Below are 26,388 nucleotides of genomic sequence, written 5' to 3'. Positions count from 1 at the left end.
TCAGCAACTCATCTTTCAAAGTTTTTGCTAAGAAGGGAAAGGCTTCTTAGAGAAAACAAGAGCTACCTTAAGGCTAGTATCAAAACCTTGAAGGAATCAGTGAGTGAGTTTGTGTGTACCTCCAGCTTATTTCCAAGATACAATTGCCTCTGGAGAGGAAAATATGGGGTTGTCTGTCATTAATACAAAAGTCTAACCTAATTTTATTTTATTTTTTAACAGGAAACACAAGGGTCCTCCTCATTTTAATATCCTAAGATAAGCAACTTCTCTTTTTTTAATAACAGTGCTGAAAATTTAATTGAAAATTGAACAGTAAACCCAGCCTTACTAATAGGAGCCGTTTCCTCAGTTCTATTCCACTGTTTACCTTCCTTGTAATTTGAATCATTTGTGTCTTAAGACAGATCCAAAACTGATGGATCACTTGTGTCTTAACGCAGACACAAAAACGATGGAAAAGAGAAAGAGCGACAGTACAGGAGCCAACCCCACTCCCAGGCTGCAGGGAGAGGGCGGCGAGGCGCGCAGGACCTGCGGGGCTTCGGAGGGGCGAGGCTGCCGGTGGGCGCCTTCCCTGGGGGCATGCCGTGTGCAGCTGTGCCATGCTTTGCCCAGGTGCCCACAAGCTGTCTAACAAGTAGGTACTTATGCCACAAAGGTAATTTGCTGGAATAAGTGGCACTTTCCCATCCACAAAGGCAAGTCCGTGGACAATGTACTGTACCAAACTCACAAAAGAGAACACACGCATTTTGTTTGATCAGAAGTCTCCGTGACACATTATGACTCTAATGAGTCATTTCTGTCTTTATTACTCAAGAAAAATATTATAGATCTCTGAAAGCCTTGTGCTCAATTATGTAACAATACCAACATCTGTTAACAGTACAGGCTGTTTCTATTCTGTATCCTGAATTGTTTTATGTAATTACAAGTTTATAAGGTATTTGGTAAACCAGCAAGAAGGTACCTTTGTACAGCACTATATAATTTGGGGTACAATGAAGTGTTCTCTTGAAAATCTATAATTAGGGCAGCATCAGCTTACAGAAAAGTACAGGAAATGTTATAAAAACGCAATCATGTGAGTCCACACACAGGTAGAGAAGAGCGCCATTCCGCTAGGGGTCCCCCCACCTTCCCTCCTCCTCTTCTATTTGAATTGCTCTTTGCTCATCTCAAGTTAAAGTAACGCTGTCCACAGGGTGCAGAATAAATGAACTTTGGGGAAAAAACCACAGGGAACATGGCCTTCCCTGTAAGTAGCTCAGGGCTGAGTCGGAGCGCCAGGGTCCGGGAAGCCGGGAAGCATGCCAACACCCGGCACTGCTCTCCACAATGCTTTGGTCTTTACATGGATTTTTGAAATGATAAAATAGTTTTACTATTGTGAATTCACTGAAGAAACTCAGAATCTAATATGCCAAAATACGTACTTGTATTAGTCAGAAATTCAGAAGCTAAAATATATAAAGGCAAAGCAAACAAAACTAGAGATGAAGGTAATACCGTGCAGTAAAGTGTTGGTTGAGGAGATCAAAGCAGAAAATGACTAAAGAGGACCTTAGAATGTGACCTCAAGTTGTGCCACTTTGGCCAAAGAACGGTTTTGAGCTGAAGGCAGTATTATTAGCTCTCTGTCCTTCCCTTCCTGTCTCAAAGCAGGGCATAAATTTCCATTTATGAAGGCATCTCCCTCTCCCACTCCAGGAAGAGAACCACTCCAGAGACAGCTGATCCCCTAAGATGACTCTTATCTGCATAATAAACCTTACTAAAAAACTCTCATTTACTGTATATTTCCTAGTGACCTTACCACAACCCCCAGAAGCCCCAAATCCCTTTTCCTTTGCTCTAGCCTCTTCTCCACACTTACTGCCCTTTGTTCAGATGACATATAGCCCCAAATTCTAACTCCCTCCTTAAGTCACATTTCTTGGTGAACTCCCTTGTACATGTAATATAATCTTTTTTTCTTCTCTTGTTAATCTGCCTTTTGTCAGTATGATTTGCAAGTCTGCAGGCATGAATCCAAGAAGACAAGGAAGTTTCCTCCCCTACACAACTTAACAACCATTGGTCCAAAGTACTGGGAATGGTCTCTATCAGGGCACTGCTTAGCGATTCTATAGGCTAGACTCCTGGCATATCATAGAAGTTCAGCCTGAGATACTAAATGGACTCCTGGCATGCTGCATATTGTGTACTATACAGAACATAAATACTGAAGGCAGACGAGACCTGTAAACCCGGGTAGAGTCTAGGGCGGAGGAGGCCCACGGCCACACTAGAGGCGCAAGCCCTTCAAGCCAGTCAGCGTGAGCCTGACACCACGACAGATGTCATCTTTTGGCCGACTAACCTTCTCAGAACACATTTCCCCATGTTCTAAAGTCAAGATAACATGTGTATCAAATGACTGGGGGATTCAACTGACAAAGATTTGCAAACTAACCAGCAAGTACCCGACAGTAGCTTCTCACCAAATACTATTTCCCGCCTCCTTCCCAAACCTCTCTGAATGTCCAAGAGGAGACGGTGGTGCATTTATATTTTTGGAAAACTTGCATATTGTAAAACATCTCAGATTAGAGACATTAATTGTCATCATTCTAGTCCTAAGGTTCCACATTTGGAATTTTTCCAATATCACGTCTGGTTCTAAGATGTGGTCAAAGAAAGGAGGTTGATCCTCATATTAAGAGGGCTTCCAGCTCAGGCAGCGCGTGCCTCTACGGTTATCCTCTCCTTAGACCCTCAGTGTATGCACTGAACGAGAGGAAGAGTTTGTTTATTCAAAACCGTTTACCAAGCCTGTCTGGGCAATATAAAAATACAAAGTAAGTGGCAAAAAAAGGCTCCTGACCTCTAACACCATAATCTGGCCAGAGAGAAAAGACAGTCATGAATGTCACAATATACGTCTAAATGCATGTTAGCTCTACAAAACATGTAGTCACCGTGAGGGAGGCTTTTTGACTTTAGCCCATCTCTTAAAGCAGCCCTCTAAGCAGGCAGAAGCAGCTGAAAGCAATGATTTAACTTCCGGGCTCTGGAGTGAGACTAACAGCTTCTGACTGTCACTTAGGGGCTTGGGAAAGTTTCTTCGCCCTTCTATGTCTCAGGTTCCTTCTTATAAATTATGGCTCGCAGCAGTGCCTACTCAAAAGTTAGTGAGAATTAAGTGAATTCTTACACAAGAAATGCTCATGACACACTAAATGCCTTATGAGTACTTAATAGCCATTATCCCTACTGTTTTTGTCATCATTATTGTTATTAATACATGTCTACAGATAGAGGAAAAATTAAGTGAAAGGAGAGGAAAACCTTTCTGTTCTCTGCTCAGAATACTTCCAGCCACTAATGTGGGCATTTTCCCCACGCTAAGCGATTCTCCAGGTCTCCTCGGACACCAGCTGGGTGTTCTAAGGGCGGTCCAGGCCGACCCTGCCGACGCGGGGGCAGCAGCAGATCCCACGGGCTGGGGGCCCAGTCCCACAGGACCCCGTCCCCGCTTCAGGCACTAGGTCGTCGTCTGTGCTCCCAACTCGGGTTCCCACCACTCCCTCCTCGGGTTTGTGAGGTTTGTCAGATGGCTCACAGAACTGAGGAAAACCGTTTACTCGTTAGGTTACTGGTTTATTACAAAGGGATATAACTCAAGAACGGCCAAACAGAAAAGATGCATGCGACAAGATACGGGGGAAGGGGTGCGGAGCTTCCATGCCATTCTGGGCCTGCCACCCTCCCAGAACCTTCACCGTCCAGGATTCACAGTAGGTTCTTCATGGAGGCTTCCCTCCATGGGCATGACTGGCTGGAGGACCGGCCAGGACTGACGAGCTCCGTCTCCCACCTCACTTCACTCTTCCCTCACCAGAGGTCAGGGGTGGGGTCGGAAGTCCCAATACTTTAGTTACCTGGCTGGTCCCCCTGGCAACGAGCCCCCACCCTTAGGGGCCTTCAGAAAGTCACCTCATTAACAGAAGCTCGGGTGTGATCGAAAGGAGCCTATTATAAGTAACACCTCTATCACGCATTTGACTGAAATCCCAACTGTTTTAGGGGCTGTGTAGCAGGAATGGGACAAAGGCTACACATATTTCTTATAAATCACAATACCTCATTAAATCCAAATCGGACACTAGAATTCTTGAGCGTTTTCCCTGTGAAGACCCTGGAGGCTGTCCTGGGTAGGTCTAGAATTCACGAAAACATAGGGCTCGCGTGCGCTCGCAAACGCACAGCGTCCCGAGTGCTCCGCGCCCTTCTCCTCCTGTGATTCCCTCTGATGACATGCTCAGCCCAACAATTCGGCTCCCACTCAAGTCCCATGGGCGCCCTCCTCGCTGGCGACTCTGCCTCCCCACGCGGGTCTATCCGCAGGCCTCTGCAGACCTGGGCCCCCTGTCTCTCTTTTCTCAGGGCAGAGAATTCCCACAGGAGGGACTTGAGACTTAGGAGAAAAGAGAGCTGGGCACCGAGTTTGTGAGTGAACCTTGAAAGACCTTATAAAACCTGACGTCTACTTTATGGAGTTTACAGCAGTTACATGCCTGTTGTGTAAGTCCTGCAATAAAGAGGTGTGTGGAACAGGCCGACGATTCCCTTCTCTCCGGCCCCGCTGCCCTGAAGTCATTCAGTACTGTAAACCTTCTACTCATATAAATCTGTAAGAACATAACCATATATATCTATTTTCCACAAATGCTTTTGCACTGGGTAAAATACAATAAAGACAGCTGATTTAAAAAGAGAGAAAGCCATGATATTTTGCCATTCAACCAACTACAGACTTTCAAGCAAAGGGCTGTTTTACATGCTTGGCTCATAGGAACAGAGGGAAAATTCTCACATCACCCCAAGTTATTCGCAACCCCCTTGTGATCCTCAGACCTGCCGGGCCAACTTCAGAAAGTAGCGGGACCCCCCGACTTGCCCTGTCAGCCCTCCTCCCTGAGGGCGGACCGGAGAGGCCCGGCTGCACACAGAACCCCCAGGCCCTGGGAGTGCTTCCCTCGGTTCCCCAACCCTTCCCGGCGCGGCGCTGACGAACGCTGCCGTCTGCTTTACCTCCCTCACCTTTTTCAACTTGGTTCCCATTTTTTCTAATTATCCCTGACAGCGTGGCTGGTTATCTGTATAAAACAGGTAACTGCCCGGTTGCGATGCCTCTGTAATCATTTCCCAGAAGCCCCTACCCTTCTCCAAGACTGTCTATTCATCTCAAATACCAACATGCATAGCAGTCAACATAGAGCTCTCTCAGCTTCATAACTGTAACCACTCGCTGACCTTCAGAGTTTAGACGGCCAGAGATGCCAAAAGCTTTAGTCCCAGAGGAGGATCGCCTCCCATGGGCTAATACGTAAGCGACAGCTGTCTAAGCAAGTGGAAAAAGCCTATCTAACGCTCTTACTATTACAATTAAATAAAGCTACAAAAGAGCCCATAAAATAAAACCAGGAAACATGCCCCTTCTGTCTGCAACCCAGAGACCAGGTGTACGGAACCCCTGCTTTCTTTGTTGACTGGCTCCTTCCTCTGGGTTCCAGTTCTGGGGAAGGGTTCATAGGGGTAGGACGGCCACTGCTGAGCAGCCTCAACCCACGGCACCCCCTTAGTGAGCCTGCCCTGGACCAGGGTCTGGGCCTCTGTTTCACAGGCTAGAAACTAGACTTCTATAAGCTTAGAGTGGATCATTCTCGGCTAGACGGATCTGCTCGTCAGCTCCACAGAAATGGATGTGGAAACCATCTTACGAATTTACAATCAGAAATACACTTATAAAGGCAGCCGCGCACATACCCCAGGGTAGCACGGGTACACAAATGACAGTCAGTGGCATCAGCAGAAGAGGCAGCAGCTGATCTTAAGCAGTCCTCTCTCCTAAGACAGCATGAGCAGTGGTTCTCAAACCAGAAGTGGCAAAACCCGCCCGGAGGGCTTGTTAAAACACAGATTGCTGGGGGAGTTTCTGACTCAGGACTAGGCCGGGGGCTGGTATTTCTAACAAGTTCCCAGGCAATGCTGGAGATGCTTGCTGGTCTGCGACCACACCTGGAGAAGTAAAGATATGAGGCACCCTTCTCACTATTCAAACAGCCTTTCCAAGAGGACTGTCTTAGACCCCTGGGCTGCGGGACAGAATCCCATGGGCTGGGTGGCTTGTCAGCATTTATTTCTCACAGTTCTGGAGGGTGGGAAGGCCAAGATCAAGGCATGTGCAGCTCCAGCATCTGGTCAAGAGCCTGCTTCCTGGTCCAGAGATGGCCATCTTTTTGCTGTGTTCTCTCATGGTGGAAGGGGTGGGGGATCACGCTGGGCCCCTTTTATAAGGGCACCTCCCAAAGGCCCCACCTCCAACACCATCACATTGGGGGTTAGGTTCAATATATGAATTTCGGGGACTCAGACATTTGATCTATAGCAGGAACTTTGGCTCATGTCCACTGAGAAGCCTTTTGTCCCCAGGATTGGTGCCCTTACAAGAGAAAGGACTTTAGGACTGCATGCACATGGAGGCAAGTCCACATGAGGACACAGAGCAAAGGACAGTGAAGGGGAGCAGAATGTGCCCCCCCAAAATGTGTCTCTTTGGCATGAGGATTATTTCAGGCTGTTATTTTTAAGAAACAACAGAGACAGGAGAAGCTCTGACAAACTACGCAGAAGCTACCCTTCCGCAAGAGATGTTTACATCTACAAGGGAAATCACCCTTGTGAGGGTGTCTCCCCCACTGCGTGTGGAAGAGGGGGTGCCTCCCAGTCTCTGGAAACTCTCATTAGTGGAGAAGGCGGTGACTTCCATCTGCACGGCCACCTGACCCTTGTTTGTCGAGCTCTGCCCGAGAACCTTCCAGAGCGGGCCTCCCCACAAGCAGCCTCCTTGGCCTGGAGCAGGGGATGGTGTTTAAGGCGAAGGCCGGGCCCTCGGGGGGAGGGGGGGGAGAGATACTCAGTTTGCCTGGGGCTCCACCGTGTATGCAGGGGGGATGCGTGCTCTTAAACTTCTGCTTGGTTTTTCTCCTGGTAATCCCACCTCTGTCAATTTAATTACTAAACCAGCCCAAGAACCTAGAAGGGAAATTTTTTCTGCCCCTACAACAGCCATCTGCGAGCAGAGAGAGGCCTCAGATGAAACAAACCTGCTGACACCTTATCTTGGGCTTCCAGCCTCCAGAACGGAGAGGAAGTAAACTTCAGCTGTTTAAGCCACTCAGTCTGGGGTACTTCATACCCCAGCCTGAGCTAATAACCCTGTTCACAGAAGTAACACCTTTAACGTCTGTTTTACATATAGTCAGTCTTGCCCATTTAAGCTTTGGGTGGGTTCTGGTGTCCACAGTTACTCTGCCGTTCAGTTTTCTTTGACCCTAATGTTGCCATCCCTGAACTGGATCATATACATTATTGGGAGGGTGAGATTAGGAAAAGAAACATATTAATAATACACATTGAAGGCCTCTCCATAAGTAAACTTCGGAGGTTGCAGAATTTCCCTGGGCTCAAAGTATCTTCTGGAGAAAGGCTCTCTTTAAATGTTTATAGATTTTAGAAGGGCTGAAACCAGACATTAGTGCCAATATCTGGGCAACTAGGGGAGTATTCATTTGATGTCTTGATTTATTAAAAACTACGGGGAAGCTAAAAAGTCCTAGAAAAGTTGGCAAAGTAATTTAAAATGCAATACATACGTTCTTACACAAACTTATTAATACAAATCCCTTGAAAAGAAACCTTAATTTAAAAAAATACAATCTATCCCATGAAATCTAGTTTCAACTCACTATTGCCTTTGGTCTGGCATCTTTAAGAGGAAATCATACACCGAACAAGTCTGACTTCCATTTGACTTTCAACGTTTTTACAATCTTATTAGAACATAGAGAGTCTGGTAATTCCATTCATTTTTAAACTAATCACCTCAATCTGAAAAGAGTGCTAGGAGAAAACTAACTGAACCAGAATTGTTTAGCTCCTCTCCTGGACAGGGGGCCTCCATTATTGCCAAATTTTTTACTACAGTTAAATTCAGAAGTGGAGTGACCGGAGGGTGGGTTTCAAATGTTGTCTATCTTAAGAAAAAATGGATCTGTTATTTATTCCCCCCAAATGACAGAAGCTGATTTAACTGAATATTCCTTCAAACTCTATGTTTAGAGACTCAATCTGGGGACAAGAAAATACTAGCACTTCCATAAATGTCTCAGGCAACCTATGAATCAGAAACACAAAATACTTTTTCCTGGCTTCTTCTGTGTTGTTTTGAAAACTGTCATCAAAAAACTTTTTTTTTAATGTCAAATATATTTAAAGTTTGTTTACATCAGGAAGTATGACAAAGTTCACACAAGCTTTGGTCTTATTTTTGTCACTCAACGTGACGGGACGAACATGCTTCTCCGTGGCAAAGCATTCTGCAGGGGAGGTGCGGGTGCGACAGACACCAGTCTGTTTTGGAGACACTGGCAACCTTCATGACGAGAAGGCATGACATGAGAAGCTGGAACAAAGTAACTTTACTAAAATACTACTCATCCCAACATACAAGTCTGTCTTGAGGCAGCCTCCAGGCTTGCTTGTTACCCTGCCGATTAAAAGAGGTCGACAAGCACTGGGAAGACAAGGATGGAGCCGCGTGGCCTGGCAATAGTGATGTCTGGGCCAGAAGAAACAAAAGGGAACAGTTTCCATCAAGCATGAAAAGTCATCAACATCACACTTACAAATATTTCACTAGTATCTTATATCTTGGGGAAGGGATTGATAAGCTTTCTCTTTGCTCAACATCCCAGTGGAATGACAACTATCTCCTAGGGCAATAAGCTCTAGTTTCACCAGTATGTGGACGCTGATGCTGACACAGGAAAAATATCTTCCTTTCTAAAGCCTCTTTGGGGAACAGCAAAGGCTGATGATATTTTAGAATAGGTGAAGCAGTTCTATGCTGAGCAATGTAAGTGGACTCGTAGTGTTCTAAGCATAGAAATCACTGCCCACCTGTGATTTCTACCTGCGACGGGTATTAAAGCCTCCACCTGTCACCCCAACTCATGGCTTCCCACAGTGGTAGGAATCGGCAGCAATGATGCTGCCCGCAGTGCTCATGGGAGTCTTGTCTGCTCTCACTGCCAAGTTTCTAGAACCAGAGAATGGAGTCAGAGTGCCTTGTTAGAAGATTCCAACAAGGTATGGAGGCAGACTACAAAATGTTTCTCTGCTGAAAAGAAGCATGTTAACATAATAGAGCTGAATCTTTAAACTACTCCCATCCCAGAAATACCACTCTAAAACAGTTCAACAGGGAGGAGTTAATTTTTAAACAGACTTAAAGAATACAGTTGGTAATGGAATATCATTCAGCCACAAAGAGGAATGAAGTGCTGATACATGCTACACTGGATGAACCACAACAAACAGTGTGCTAGGTGAAGGAAGCCAAACACAGGAAGTCACACATAGTATGATTCCATTTACATGAAACATCTAGAATTGGAAAATCCAGAAGGAAAGTAGACTACTGCTTGCCAGAGGCTGGGAAGATTGGGGAATGAGTGCCTACTTTCCTTTTGGGGTGATGGAAATATGCTGGGACTAGACAGAGATGACAACAGTGTGAGTGTACTAAATGCCACTGAGTAGTATACTTTAAAATGGTTAATACTATGTTACGTGAATTTTAACACAATTAAAAAAGATACATTTGGCCACATGAGTATTGTAAAACTTTCATTTTAAGGCTCTTTTGTTTAGTTATAAGCACGGGTGCTGCAAATTGATTTTTGGCCAATCTCTCTCCCTCTCTTCTCTCTAATAGACAGTACTAACCTCCACGAAACAGGGATCACAGTGTCTGGTACACAGAAGACAGTCAATATTGTGGATGAAGAAGGAAAAGAATCTATAATCTTCTCAGCCAAGCTACACATGTCTCCACCCAAACAAGAAGAGGTAAAAAGCAGTTAACTGAAAAGTTCCAGGGCTTCAGAATGAGATTCCATGAGTCTCAAACCTGGCAATTTCTCTCAGGGAGAAATTTATGGAGTCTTAGAAACCTCAAAGAATTCTTTTGAAAACTTATTTTTGCCTAGAAATTTAGACGGCAGTTCATAATCCTTTTCTTGCTGACAGTATCACTAATGGTCACCTTGCAAAAATCATCCACGGATAGGAGGACAGGGGAATGTCTTGGCATGGATGTAATCCAAAGACTGCTGGAGAATTACAGCAATCTCTTGACAGGAGCCTGGAAAAGTCCTGGCCACTGACTGCATCTAAACCTCATGCCTGGCTAAATCAAATCACCCACGTTGCCACTAAAATAAAAATTTTAAGTTGGCTGAGCATCAAAGAGGACAGATAGAAGGGCTATACTGCTTTTCCATTCCACAATTTAAACTTCTTACTCAAACCAAAGAAGAGCAGGTTTCTCAGGTATGTCCTTCAAAGTCAAACTTAGGTTACTCTTTTGTTTTAGTTACACAATTTTCCATATTTCTATTTTCATTGATTTTTGCACCCAAAAAATGAGAGAAAAAAAAGTGACATGATTTTTTGTAAAGGTAATGTTTATCTTCTAGGAGAAAAAAATTGATTTCTGGTGCCATACAATAAATTGTACATCCTGATGATGTGACTTCGGTGACTATCAAATACTCTGATTTTCTCCCTAATGCCCCACTTTTCTATTTTTGGCTCTGTGTGAATTTGGGGAAAGAGGACTGTGGAACTCAAGACACAAGAGAGACCCCACGTATCTGACAGCGAGCACGGCCTCTGCCTCCAGCTTCCCTTGAGAGACCATGCACTCAATTTCCATCTTGGGATTCCATGATCTGAGAGAGAACTCAGTCCTAGAACTCAGGTTACCCACCACTGGAGTTTCCTGCACACATTACACAGTTCCATGGCTCCACGACTGTGCTCATGCTGTCGCACCCTCTGGAACACCCTATCCACCGTCCTTTGTGTGGCTGGCTCATCGTCATCGTTCCTTAGGCCAGGGAGCCTTCCCCGAACTCCACTGACTGGCTCCACGGCTCTCTGGCTATCTGTCTACCTCATCTACCATATTATGTTGAAATTACCAGTTTAAGTGTCTACTTTCTTTACCAGACAAATAGAAAAAGGGAAAGTAGTAACTGTTCAGTGGAGAGACCAGACAAATACTACCTTAACCAAGTAACCAAAGTAACGTCACCAGTAATGGGACAAATGGAGACATGTGTCTCCCGATATAATATTCTGGGAAGGACACAGCATCACTTCTGTGGTATTCCTGCCAAAAATTTGTAACTTAATCTGATACACCAGACAAACCTAAATTAAAGGACATTAGACAAAATACATGTAAAGATCATCAAAGACAAAGACAGACTGAGGAACTGTTCTAGACCAAAGGAGAAATATAGGACATGAAAACTAAATGTAATTCTGAATTAGATCACTGTATAAAATATTAGTAGAAAAACTAGCAAAATTTGAAAGGCTTATCTATTAGACAACAGTACTATATCAATGTTAATTTCCAGCACTGTGGTTATAGAAGGGGATGGTGTTGTCTTTAGGAAATACGGCCTTAAGCATTGTTAGCAATGTACTGAAACAGTTCAGAGAAAAAAATTATACATAGAAATGGAACAAAGTAAAGCAACCAAGATAAAATGCTAACATTTGGGGAACCAGTGGGATTATATGGACATTATTTGTACTATTTTTGCAACTATTCTGTAAGTCTTAAGTTATATCCAGATAAGTTTAAAATTTTTTCAAGTACAAAAGCCTCAAGAAAACTTTCTTCTTAGATGAGAATAATAAAGTATGGGATTAGAAGCATGTACTCTATGTTCAGGGTAGATGAGAAAATCCAGTGATTACTTTTAAAGTGCAATCAGTGGGTACCCGGAGTGCTAATTGGAAGTTGGCACAATTCCAGGTCACTGACACAATCTCCCAAATTAACCCAACACACTGGACAGCAGAGCAGGAAAAGATATTTTCTTTATTACGTAGTCGTAAGTGAGAAGCAAGAACACTGCAAAATAATACTGAGCTATCTATATCCTTTACAAATAAATATTCTTCTCACAGGCTTTCCAACTAAAAAAAAAAAAATATCTCCACCTTAAAGGAAATTATCCTACAAAATACTGTACACAACATGAAAGCAACAACACATTGTACAAGGGTCACAATTTGCAGTCCATTGATGCTCACTGCCAGCTGGGGTATCATCTAAGAGATGGGGCCGGTTATTTCAGAGTTGGCATTTCTATGACAAGATGGGCAGGACTAGCTGAAGGGCTCTGGAACAGAGTCAGACTGTACATGCCAGCAGACCATGGCACCTGAGGAGGTACCAGAGCACACACCTGGGGAGGTAAGCCGTGGGACCCGGCGTAACGAGCACATCAGTGAGGAACGTGAGCGTCACAAGGGGTCACAAGGCAGCTTTGACCACCCCCAGGGGAGAAGAAATGGATTTACCCGCCCTGCTGCAGACAACACTTACGGGAAGGCAGGTTTCAACCCAAGTCAAGGAAACAATTTCTAAGAAAGCTCTCCACCAACAGAACAGGTGGCCTAGTAAAGCTGCCAGCCTCTCACCACTGACTATATTCAAGTACATCGAAGGGACACTCCGAAGTACCACAAGTGTGTAGGATTCTTCCATCATAGAGGCACCAACTGGCAACACTGAAGTCAGGTCTTTCAGTGGCAGCGTCCTGGGCCTCTAGGTGTCACAGCAGCCCTCTTCCAGCTGTGACAGCCAAACATGTCCGCAGACACTGCCCAATGTCCGCAGGGAGCAAAAGTGGCCCAGCTGAGGCACTCCTAGCAGCGAACATCTCTGCGGCTGTGCCGAGAAAGTGCAGTGCCACAGCCTCTCAGAAGAAGGGCCCACGGCTCGGCTTGAAAAGCGCTGCTGGTCGTGTGCCGGCTGGGGGTGCAGCAGGGCGGGCAACCTGCACCCCACCTGTCCACGCAGCTTCTGGAGCTCTGGGAATGGCCAAAGCTTATGCTCTTAATAACGTTGCATTAGCCCTGCAGAAAGCTCCTCCATTCAATGGGAGCTGCTGGCAGAAGGACAGTCCCCACCTGCGGTTACAAGGGCAGGTGACCCTGTCCTGTGGCCCCTCCATTCGCATCCTCAGCCGCAGGAGGCAGCCAACACCTGCCGCTGGCTCGGCCGTCCCGGCTGCACAGCCTTAAGACTGTCTTCGGAGCAGCTGCTGAGGAGCAGGAAACTGCTGGCTTTTGAAAGAAACAGACTGGACCACCTCCAAGTGGTGCACATGCACCTTTTCTAAGTAGCTCTCCCCCTACAAGCACTTCTGAAAGCCCTTCTGAAATGGGACCCTCGTCTGCCCTCGCCAGGTTCTTTACAGGTCGTAACTGCGTCACTCTAGAGTCGTCTGCTAGGTTCCACTTACCTTTCGGGGCGACAAGGAGCCAGTGGATTCCCCTATATGTAGGCTCATAAGCACGAAAATATTTTTATTTTTTAAAAATAGAGAAAAACAGTCCAAAATATTTACATTTCGAGGAGATTTAAAATAAAAGCGTTACAAATGCAAATGAGTTTGTACAAAGGGAGGGCTTTCAATCCCGGGCTCCTGCTGAGCCAGCCGCTAAACTGCAGCACCTTCTGCCAGCAGCTCCCATTAAGCGGAGGAGCTTTCTGCAGGGCTAACGCAACGTTATTAAGAGCGTAAGCTTTGGCCATTATTGCACAACTGAGTTAACCTCTATCCCAAGGGCAACATTTTGCAGCTGTTTGCAGTGAGTCAGTACTTTCTCCTCTTTCCTTATTTTATTCTTTTTTTTCCCTTCAATTTGGGTAAATCACCCTTTACATTTTTGCTGGTAGCGAGAGGCATTAGAACTTTGAGTCTGCTTCTTGCTGGTGTGAATTAGCTGCCTGCTTTCTAAAAGACAGAGATGGAAATGGCAGTCATGTGACATCTGTTCGAATTAAAGTTACAAAATGATCAATATATAAGGTGGGACACACAAAATAGGTAGCAGCATCCCTCTGAGGTAACACAAAACATCACCTTTCAGGTGGTATTTCATCATTACATATGTAATTTGGTCTCGTAACACAGTTTTCTTTCCCCTAGAATTAGCAATATTTGCTTGTAGTAACACTTGGTACAATCTGAGCCAAGCACATAAAATAGATTTATCACAGGAGTGACTACTTCTCAGAATGCTTGAAACTGTATAGACCAGTGGTTCTCAAAGCAGGGCCCCTAACCAGCAGCATCCATGGGAACTTGCTAGAAATGACGATGATCCAAGATTTAAGGGATCAGGAATTCTGAGGGTGGGGCCAGGCTGTCTGCTCCAAGCAGCCCTGCAGGCCACTGGGAGGCATTGGGGTTTGGGGAGGCTGAGGAGGCTCTGACCCCGACCGACCGTCTGGGCCCAGGGTTTGAATCCACTCTCATTGTCTCACTTTACTCACCACTAAAACTGAGATGCTAGGAAACTATCTTGTAGGATCGCTGTGAGGTGGGAAGTAGTTAATAAATGTAAGATGTTTACAGTGGTTGGCTAGGGCCGGCAGTGGGAGCAGGGATTGGCTGCAAACAGGCAGAAAGGACCTTTGGGGCTGACGGAAATGTTTTAAAACTGAATTGTAGAGTCAGTTGCACAATTCTATAAATTAACAAAAATCATTGAATTTTAACTTATAAGGGGTGAATGCTGTTGCCTGTAAAGTATACTTACTTCAACAAAACTTTAATTGTTTAGGAGAGTGGCGAGTTCATAGTATTGGATATCGGCTCTTCTCATTTAAGCCACGCAGTTATTAAGCTGTACCTGTTCTAAAAGGAACTAATCTCCACTCATAGTGCTAAGAGTCTTATTCTGCTTTGATGTCTTCACTGGGATCTGTGCTGTTACCTGTTAACTGATTCAAAAAGTAAATCAGGCCTGTGGCAATCACTCTTATTATGAAGATTTTACAGATGAGAAAATGATACCCCACAGCATATAGTAATCTATCAATGGCCAACTGATACGTAACCAATCTGGTTATATTACTCCACAGATACCACTTTTTTTCTAAAAAATGTTGTATGTGTTTATCTGTAATTCCTGAGAGGCTTCAGTATCGCCGTCGCTATTTCAATTAGCAGTGACTCATCACTGACCAGGATACAGGCGGGAGAAGCAACACAAGACAAAAGACAGGAAAAGACAGATGTGGCTTCGGAAAGCCTTCGAAAACAACCACACCGTAGTGCCACAAGTACATATGGGGAGGCATTTAATAATGTTTACTGATTGGGTTGAGAACTGACAATGCTGAATTTTCCCTAAGCCCTGTGCTCCCGGAAAACAGAAATAGTTCCAGAATCCTCCACTCTTTTGTGTCTAGTAAATGGCTAAAGGCAAAGAGCTGCATCACCCTACGACTTAAACAGGGCTCACTGTCCGCTCCTCCTCATGACCCTGTAGGGCTTGAGATGTCTCCGCCGAGTCCCTGCGTCTGTACAACCTGAGCCCTTCCTTCCCTTCAAGACCATCCTTATTAATAACCATTCCTCCTTTTGCAACACCCTGAGTAAAATTATCTTCTCAATCATCCAGTGCATTTTGTTTTTGACACATAAATACAATGAACAAGTTTGGCTGGCCTTTCTATCCATTCTTGGTTAACAATGTTATTTGAAACCCTTGATATGTTCACTATATGTTAGAATATACACATATATGCACACACATACACATACCTATTTAGCTTTTAATTCCATGTGTTAGTGCTGGAGTAGAAAAAAGAGGGTAAGATTAATTTGCACACGCAACTACCTATGACTGATCATCTAGAACTGGGGGTGGACACACTTTTTCTATAAATGAAGATTTTAGGCTTTGCCTGTCCTACTGTGTCTTTACACCTCCTCGACTCAGCCGTGGCAGTGTTGAAAGCAGCCAAGAGAATACAGAAATGAATGGGCGCAGCTGTGTTCCCAGTAAAACTGGATTTACAAAAGCAAGTGGAGGGCTGTAGTTTACCACTGATCTACAGTAGTGTCTCCCAAAGGTATTCACCAAGGAACACTATATTTAGGGCTTATTAATAGGTAATGTGAAAAAAAAATAAAATATGGGGGATAAGAAAGTGGCCAAATAATATGGTAAAACAGATTTGGGAAAATCTGGGAAACAAGTCTCTTTATTGCAGTACTTCTCAACAACTTCAAAACGCTAATGTACACTGTGAATCTGCAAAGGATATCCCTTGCAATATTTTTCAAAACCTCAAGTCAGAGAGTTATTGTGTCTCAAAAGTATTTTTTTAATCTATATAATTATTAGTAAGCCAATATTTTTTAAAATACTGACATTTTCAAGTACCTACATATTTGAAACCTTTGCATGGGGTCACCTTTCCAAAATGTATTATATAATTCCTACTCACACAAGTATAATATAGAGAACATGTTTAGCTTATTTCAGTTGAGACAAGTCCCCTATAAGTCATTTGCTACTGTATTTCCTATACAAGTATAACTGGGTTTCTTTTTTGGGGTGGGGGGGTGTTGCCAAGTCATTGGAGCATCAGCTATTATTTCTGCTTCTAGGACCTTGCTGCCATCCTGCTTCCTTCCAATCCCTAATGAAAAGGTCCCAAGCAGCATCTCCTATGTTACTCTACAAAACCAGTTCCAGAAACGCTAATACACACCAAGCGAATAAAAGGTTTCAGTGCTCAAAATGAGTTTGAGGATACTGTGTTCCATATTCCCTCTTGGAGATTCAAATGAATTATCAGCTAAGTGAAGACTGAGAAGTGCTGAAGTAAAAAGTATTGTTTAATTTATCCTACCATTTCCCAAATTTATCTGAAATAGAGTATCTTTTCTGAATACTACTATTCACATTGTTGGCAAAATTGTCTTATACACACATGAACCAGCTAATTAAAAATCTTAAGAATTCTGTGTGATTTAAGAGTCAATAAACTAAAGCCAAGAACTTACTGACACCCATTCAGTGATTCTCAAGTTTTTTCCAGTTATTACAGGTTAAAAAAAAATCTATGGTGAGACACGTCAAGACACCAGAACTCTGGAGCGTTACTCTTAAAGAAATGTGGCTTCCTTTCAGCACCTTACTAACAACACTGCTTTCTTTTTATGTTCATACCTTTATGCCTTAATTTGCTCTATTATACAGTTAAAAGTAATTTGTAGTTTGTACCTTCTATGTCTTACTGTCATTCTTCTCTTGCTCAATAATCAGTATTTTACATTTCAGCTACTTTTAATTAGTACATCTGTACTTTGATGTGTTTTTCGGGTATGCTACTGAATATATAAGCAATACATATTTATGATAAAAAAATCAGATGTTGACATGCATGAAGATTTAATTCAAATTAAACTATTAATATTCTTGGATCAGCCGTCCAAGTTTGCTTTTGTGTTTTAAAACAAAATAGTACCTTATACATATCATTTTAACCTTATTTTTTCATGTCACAATATAGTTCATATTACATCTTTCCATGTTAATAAACATTGACCTAATCATAATTTTAATGGCTGCATATTAATATTCTACCATATGGAATACCATAATTTCTTTAATCAAACCCCTGTTGATGGACAGTCTGGTAGTTCCTAATTATTTTGCTAATATAAACAACGCTGTGATGAATATCACAGACATCTATCTTTGGGAACTCATCCAACTAGTTCCCATGGTGGACGTCAGTCTTGGTGCTTTTCGCACCTAAGTTATCTGAGGCGGCCGCACACAGCACCCTGGGAGTGCCCTCCTATTCCAGGTGTGGGCGGGTGGGGAATGGCTGATAAGGCTATGACAGGCATCAGTCTGTCGCATGGAGTCCTCAGTTACAAGGCAGAGATGGTAGCTGGGAGAGTGAAGGCCACGGGGGATGGAGGCAGAACCCCGCAGAGGGGGAGGAAGAGCCAGGAGCTGCTCTGGACGGGGTTCTGGGTCACAGCTTCGCCATCACTGAGCCCTGCGGTTAAGCCCTGTTTCTGGTCCTGGCTGCATGACCGTGGGAAGGTAACAATGTCCGTAGGTCTCAAATTTTTCATCTCCAAAAATGTGAATAGTAACAGTATTTACTTCCTGAGAAGATTACATGAGAAAATAATCTAAAATTATCCTCATACTTACTGAGTGTTTAATATATGTTAGCTCTTGTAATTACAGCAACATTATGATTGAGCATCTTGCATCCAGAAAACCACCAGTTAATTCATTCCCTAGGCCTTCAATGATTGACCTTTCCCAAAGGCCTTTGTACACATACCATGTAAGTTTAGGAAACTTGGATGAATCTCCTGCAAGCAGAAGAACCCAGCTAAAACAATTCTTCAAGATAAATTCCTAGAGTTGGGATTGCCAGTTCACAGAGAATATAATTCTCTTGGGAAAACTCCTATTACAAGTAACTCATACTGGACATTGGTGTGGATAACTTCCTCTGAAGGAATCGACACATGTAACACTTAAACTCTAGAAATGCTTGATACACATGAACTGATGATTTATAAATGGCTGCTATAATATGACTGAGTTATTAAGTGCATTCAAGTTCCATATGAGTCTCAGAAGCCACAATTAAAAACTGACAGAGTCCTTCACCTCCCCACCAGAGCTGTCCTAGGGAGTTACCTCTGGGTAAATATTCAAGAATACAAAGTGTGAAGGAGAAGAGATGGCTCTATTAGCCAGTGCTTTGTATCTGGCTACCGCAGAAACACAGGCCCAATCCATAAACCCTTCCCACTATCTGAAAGCAATGGGATGAGACAGCTTCCCTCTTCCGTACTCCCACTCGCTGCCTTTTCTCCCCTCCACTCAGACTGCTAGATCCTAGAGCAATGCTCTGGCTTTGGTTTTGAACTGACGAGAGGGGGTGGGGGGCGGGGGGCACAACAGGAATGGAAAGAGGACTAAGCCACTGTGACACTGTCTGGAGCCTGTATTTCTTAGAATGGCCCTAGGTCCTATTAGTACATCTGACAGCGAGCAATAAGAAATAAAGCAGAACCATACATAACAAGACTTCAGTGGTTTTCCAGAGGTATTCACCAGAATGACTGGGGGAGCTGCTTTAAAATGGATATAGTCGGGATCTACTCAGAGCCAACATACTGCTTGGTTACAATTAATAGTGAAAAAAAGAAAAAACAGTTGCTTTCTGAGTTCTACTAGTTCCTTCTGGTTTCATCTGTCTGCTTGATATCTGGTAGCATCTTGAAGAAACTGGTATTAATAGTGGCCTCTCAAATTCTATATATGCCAAATATATCTACAGGAAGAAAAAGAGAAGTTCAAACATCTCCTATGAACTTTGTGACCTCAGGCTTTTATCTCAAGGATATTGGCCGTGTTGTTCAGAACTTTAGAACAGGGGCACAGGAGTGATCACAATACATCAAAAACGTTAGGTGCATGCTGATGAGTTTTTCTGTTTGGGGAGGACATAATCCCACACACACTGCTTATAGCATCTGAGCACTTTCCTTAAGATGGGTCACGGTGTCAAAGGTTTCAGGAGGCCTTCGATCACTTCCTGCAAGTCACTGTGTACTTGGCTAACAACTTAAAATAGGGCCACAGTTCTTACAGTTTCAGCATTAGGATCACAAACACAAACGACCACCTGAGACCACAGAGAACCGGATATGAGCTACTTATAGTAAAACTGACCCAGGGAACAAGAATAGCAGGAAAGCGGCCTATTTTCTTGTAGTGAGGTCCTTTGAAGTAAACTATTTATTAAACATTATATTACAACACTCGAAACAAAAATCTTTGAAGGCAGGTTATCCTGCTCTGCACAGGGGCCCAGTGCTAACGAATTGCTTCCTTTTCCTCTTGAGTTTTGTTTTTTCTTTTGTGAAACTGAAACCCGGATTATTTTCCTCCATCTATGAAACCAACTGGCACAAAGCACTACTTCTGGCAGTGAAGCCGATCAATGGAAAGAGCATTAAAAACATGCACCCACACATCACTTCGCACCATCGCAATGCAAGAAAATGTGCTCATCAAGAACCCGCAGCAACTTCTGAAGTCCAAAACTAGGTTATAAGAAATGATGAAACAAAAAGACTAAGAATGGCAAGTACTCAAACAATAGGATTTCGTTTTTTATTTAAAAGCAAGCCTATCTGTTACAATTCCTATTCCACAGCTGTAGACTAATATGCCCTGTTTCGGCTGGCATTCTACTCCGTGTCAATAGGCCCTCCAGGAACACCAATGGCAGGCTCATCTTCAAAAGAAGAGTGAAAAGGTGATAGAAGCTCACTTTTCCAAACCAATCATTGCCTTAGGAGTCTTCATTTGGAGGAATTATGAGACATGAAACTCCCAGCGGGCCCACCCCCATGGGAACACGTCACCGATGTCAAGGCAGTACCCCGGTCGGCTCCCCACCGGGGTTCTCCCACCCAGCATGTGCTGCGAGGGGAAGGACAGTGTCATTGCTGGACACACGAGCGGGTCCGCCTGAGTGTGGCTGGGAGCGGCGGGAAGCTTTTTAAAATCTACAAATACATCAAAGGACTAATGCAGATTAAGCTCTGCTCCCTTTTTGCTGAAAGGCTCACTTTTGTTCCAGATATAAAGACTTAAAGATAGTATTTCTTTAGATCATAAAGCAAGTTGTACTTTTAATGATGGATTAAAAATTATAAAAGCAAAAGGTGGCTTATTCTCATCACCCTTCTTTTTTTTTTTTTGGTAAGTGATGAATGCAGGAAAAGACCAGCCTAGGCCAGATTCCTCTCTTACTGACCTTCAGAGATGGTGGGTGAGTCAAGTATGATGTTGGTGCAAAGTCAAATTCGGATAATTTGGCCACTTTTTGTTAATTCCATTATCAGCAGCATTAGATAATAAATATTTTATATAATAAATATATTATACCACTTAAGGTATGTGACTTTGAAAACAGTATCAATCTTCACTCTAAAGAATGAAAGGTAAAATAACTTCTGCTCACACTCTTTTTTTTTTTTTTGGAAATTTCAGAAAAGCTTGTAATGGGAACAGAAAACTATCACTGAATGAACACTTCCAATAAAGAAAAAAAAGAGTCCACTGGGCCCCGTAAACAGCCTCCCACCCCACAGACTCTCCTAGACCTGCACGTCTCCACCGCGTCCCTCCAGCCCAGAGGCGGGCTCTTCCTGCGGCCATTAGCCATTCCACCGGGCCCCTGGCCCCTTCTGCCCCCTGCCCAGGACCCAGTTTCATTTGTCATACTCTTCCTCTCCACCGGCTGCTGCTCTTCAGCCTCGAAACCAGCAGCTTCGCATCCCTGGGGCTGCTGCCCGGGCTTTCTGTCCAGCGCTGCTCTGGGCCTCTGCTACCCTCTGCAGCCCCCCACCCAGCCCCACCCCTGCGGCCGGGCGGCTTAAACCCCACCACTCTACCCAGCTGACAGCCTCTCCCGGGCGCCCACGGGTCAGGTATTTCAAGGAAGAGACTGAGTGTTACCGAAACATACATATTAGAAAGAAGAAACAGAACGAGTCACAGTGAGTTAGACTCTGGACCTAGATTAGTTGCCTTTATTAGTAACATTTATTGCAACTAGAAAGTTCCCAGGATCATGTCTCATAAAGGTGAATAAAATGTTACTCCTGCTGTAAAATATATTCCATAATGCTAATTAAATTTACTGAGTAACCCCTTTATGCCAGGAACTATATACCAAGTGTCATGCATGCATTCTCTCTTTTAATTCTTGCGCTAGCCCATGAGGTACCATTGGTATCATCTTATTTTACAGACCAGGAATATCTGATATACACATTCTCTTTTTCACTTTCAGAACAGTATTTAACAAATTATATGAGATACTCAACACTTTATCACAAAATAGGCTTTGTGTTAATGATTTTGCCAGGTTGTAGGCTAATGTAAGTGTTCTGAGCATGTTTAATGTATGCTGAGATAAGTTATGATACTGGGCAGGTTAGGTTTATTCAATGCATTTCTGACTTACAATAGTGGTATTTCCAATTTATGATGGGTTTATCAGGATGTAACCTCATAAGCTGAGGAAGATCTGTACTTACTATGCTGTATGCTGTATACACACTGGTTGCTACTAGATTCTTATTTGTGATTTACACCTCTGTCCTTTTCAAATTGGTCCATTTCCCCAGCACCTAGAACATTGTTTGGCATATAATATGTACCCAACAAATACTCACTGGATGAATGAATGAGTAAATCGATCACAAACTTCTGTGGCTAATGCAAAATAACAGTGGTATATAGACAAGGACTTTTCTTCCCAGCTTCTGCTAATTTTGAACTAGTAACACAGAAAGATACTTAATATGTTTTCCTTCTACACAAATATTAGTGTAAATTCAATACAGTGTCATTTATTATATCCCTTACAAACACACGTAAGCAATCTACAGAACAGAATTAATACCTAAACAACAAGGAATTAAAGCACCAGTACTTGAAGCTTTGACAAATATTTTCACTGAGTTTCCAAAGCAAAATACCAGTTCACAGGCAACAAAAGGAAAATGCCCAGTAATGTGCAAAAAATATTATTAGTTGGTTTAAACCTCAAAATGTTACAAGATGCCTATGAAAAAATTATAGTAACAGCATTTACTTTCTCTTGGATGTAATGACCTTCCTGCACAGTGTATGCTGCCATTTAAAAAAAAAAAAAAAAAAGGCCCGGAGAAATGAAAGGAACTGCTTAATATCAAAAACATTTTATTTGAGGAAGGAAAAGACAACAATGTAATAGAAAACAAACAATAATTAAAATGTATGGGCTTTGTTATTTCATTAGGGTTCAGTTTGTTTTAAAAAACAAAAAACAACTAATAAACGGTTTTGGCTATTTTTGCACTAATGATGAGTTCTAGGGAAAAGCAGGGATCCTACACAGTCAGTCTTTAAAAACAAGTCCGTCTTCACATCCACTAGGTAGCAAGAATCCAAAAAACAGATGTCAGATATTAACAAGACGTACTGTGGTGACCATTTTGCAATATATACAAATATTGAATCATAATGTTAAAAACCTGAAACTAATATGTCATACGTCAAGTAAACCTACAAACACACACACACACAAACACACAAAAACACAAGACAATAACACATGTTGGCAAGGACATAAAGAAACTAAATCACTCACACACTGCTGGTGGGCATGTAAAGTGGTGTCATTCCTTTGGAAAACACTCTGGCAGCTCCACAAGAAGTTAAACCTAGAATCACCATATGACCCAGAAATCCCATGTGTAGGTACACATTCAAGAAAAGTGAAAACATACATCCACACAAAAACAGGTGCAAGCATATTCATAGCAGCATTATTTGTAATAGCTAAAAAGGTCAAAACTTAAACGTCTATACTGAAAATGGGTAAACAAACTGTGGTATATCTACATAAGGGAATATTATTTGGCAAAAAATGAATGAAGTACTGATGGTACAACATGGGTGAATCTTTGAAAATATTACGCTAAGTGAAAGAAGTCAGTCACAAAAAGCCACCTATTGTATGTTTTTGTTCATATGAAATGTCAGAATAAGCAAACATATGCAGATAAAAAGTAGATTGGGGCTGTCAGGGCTGAAGGACAAAGGAGGGAGGGCAATTGCTAACGAGTATGCGGCTTCTTCAGGGATGATGAAATGCTCCCAAACTGATGGCGCTGACAGCTGCACCCACTCCATGGAGAGAGTAAACACCACCGAACTGTACACTTTAAGTGGGTGACATGCATGTAATATGAATTATATCTCAATAAAACTGCTTTATAAAACATGCCTTAGAGGCAGCCATTTGAAAGCTCTCTATAAATCAAGCCCTTGAAGTGTTCTGGCCACAGTCAAAAGGTTCCAATGGGCACATGAAAGAGGAAAGTGGGAAACATGCAAAATACCTACAAGAACAACAACAAAAACAGCAATGTTGCAATAAATCTCAGGAAACTGCTTCCAAGGGCTGATACTTGGAATTGTAAAGTAAGCAGGATGCTAACCATACCAGTCAAAAATAACTACTTTTTTACAGACGTAAAGAAAAATGTGAGTCTTTAATGTGACAATTGCACTTAAAAGTCAAATTAACTTATTTGCATTTGAAATTGAAGAGCAAAAGAGGTTTAGTTTCTAATAGTTTTGACCCATTTTAGACAGACATTTATTAAATATTTATTAAAATGCTTTAGCTTGAAATACTACTATAGGTGCCAGAAAGAGAACAAATATGAGCAATTCAATTTTATACCTTCTGTTCAATAAAACTTGTTTCTCCATGGCAGGTGGTACAGAGAACTCTACCCAGGGGGTTAATCAAAATTCCCTTAGAATAATTGAAAAGCATCTGCATTTTTACCCCAGAAACCACAAAAAAGTCACAGTAAGCAGAATGCATAATCTTGATTATTAGCACTGAGCCTGTAGCAGCACAATGTGATGTCCCCAAAAATGAAGTAACAGGACACAATATCATTGTGCGATAAGCCAGCGATGCCTCCCCAGATGAGATAAAAAAACTCAGGGAAGTCAAAAGACAGACAATGATAATAAGTTGCATGGGTGATATTTTGCTATTGTGGTGTAGTGCACTGCTTACAGTGACAAATGCGATCATTTGCAGAGCAGGCTGGTGCGGGGAAAGGCCTTAGAGGCCACTGACCCCTAACCTTTCATTTTGCAACAAAGAAAACAGGTTTAGGAAGGTCACGTCACCAGTTTAAAGCATTACTGGGGCTAGCAATGAGATCTTTCAGGGCTCTTTCCATGAAATATTTTTCTCTGAGTATATGTACCAGAGGATATTACCTAAGAAATAAAATTCAATGGAGAGTGTTACATGTGTAAAACTCCACGTGGAAATGCTGTGACTAACTGTCTGTGAACGTGCCACGACCAGGAGTTTGGGGACCCTCCGAATTCCAATCAAACCGATCTGCATGTCCGCCTAAGGGAGGCAGGCCAGTCACTCTACACAGCTGAGGCCCGTGACTGCCACCACCCAGGTACTGCAGCCTGGTCAGCGGCAGGAGTCCTGCTCAGCAGGAAGAGGAACGGCAGTGCCAAGGTGCGGAAAGGAGGGGGCGACCAGGGCACCGGGGGGGTTCTCATTGACAGGAGGGACTCACCCGTTTCAGCGTCACACAGGTACACTGGGTCGCCCTCTGATCTGACTACCACCATGTAATCCAGACTAGTTCTGAAGTTACTGGTACTAAGTTGCTTCTTAATTATTGTGCTGCCATCATTCAGCTGATGTTCTGGAGGGCATATTTAAAGATCCGGTCCCTGGAAGAAACATTCCTCACCTCAAATTCATAAATGCACATTCTGATTCAGATACTAGTCTTTGAGTTTAGTTACTATATTTGATTTCCCCGGAGCTATTTCCAAGTTCTTTGAGTATTAATTGTATTTTTTATTTTTGTTGCTTATGTTTTGACATCTTAAGGGCATTACAGACCTGGGACTGCCTCCTCCCTGCACCAGGCTGGCTACCTCCTAGCCTACAGAGAGTGAGGAACTTACTTGGGAGCATGCCTTTCACGTGCAAGCTAACCATTCCGTTTATCTCACTCACACACCAAGTAAGTCACCCAGGGGCTGGGGTTCAAACACCTAGAGACCACTGCTGAAGCCAAAGCCCACTGACATGACTCAACTAGCCAATCCTAAACTGCCTACCTGGTCCTGCCTCGACTTCACTGCTGGAAACCCCAGGAAAGGCTCCTGCCCATGCCTTCCTCTCACCCTTGTTGCCTCCCAACCTACCCCGGCGCTTTCCCAGTAGCCCTGAGTGGTGAGGGGCACTCCCTTCTCTTGGGAAATCTAAGTAGTTCTTCCAACGGCATTAGCCTCTCTGTGTTGGCACTCAGTCACCTCTGGACATGAAAACCTGTAGGTCCATTTCAGAGCCCTGCAAAGTCAAAACCAGATTAGGAGGGCCACCAAGGCCAGAATGCAGACCGCACGGTGGAGGTCACTGAGCTGGTGAGGCCCAGAAACTCCTGCCTGGGCGCCACTCCTGCCTCCTCACAACCTTGCCTTCAAACCACAAGGGCTGCCATTGGCATGGCACAGGCTCTATTGAAAGCTGGGACATGCTGTGCACACACCCGGAGCACACAGCATGCATTTATACAGGCTCATCTCCAACAGACTGATGAATTGACACAACAATACCTGATTGATCTTTCACTCTGAGTAGCTGTGGATTTAACAGAAGTGATCCATCAAAAAAAAGAAATTCAGATACAATCAAGAATATAAAAAACAATATCAAAGTCCTTTGGATCATAACTGCAGATACTGATAAAGAGAAAACTTCATTCATAGGAATGATCT

At 43.2% G+C, this 26,388-nt stretch overlaps 2 protein-coding genes across 8 annotated transcripts in view; one reads left to right on the top strand and one right to left on the bottom strand.

Annotated features, from left to right (window-relative positions):
• The window catches only part of GGACT (gamma-glutamylamine cyclotransferase), a 76,723-nt gene extending 55,141 nt beyond the window's left edge, over positions 1-21,582 (top strand). The window contains exon 4 of one of the 2 annotated variants that reach the window (XR_008994520.1): positions 21,046-21,582. The gene's annotated coding sequence lies outside the window, so the exon portion shown is untranslated. Of the gene's footprint in view, positions 1-9,826; positions 17,356-21,045 lie in introns of those variants that run through there. The other variant, XR_008994519.1, reaches the window with a different exon arrangement.
• Positions 1-26,388, bottom strand: part of PCCA (propionyl-CoA carboxylase subunit alpha) — a 358,555-nt gene that overhangs the window by 21,028 nt on the left and 311,139 nt on the right. The window lies entirely within an intron of this gene.

The sequence above is a fragment of the Manis pentadactyla genome, chromosome 17 (assembly GCF_030020395.1).
Source record: "Manis pentadactyla isolate mManPen7 chromosome 17, mManPen7.hap1, whole genome shotgun sequence".
Classification (NCBI taxonomy): domain Eukaryota; kingdom Metazoa; phylum Chordata; class Mammalia; order Pholidota; family Manidae; genus Manis; species Manis pentadactyla.
The sequence above is the reverse complement of the archived record's forward strand: the minus strand, read 5'-3'. Positions and strand labels throughout refer to the sequence as shown.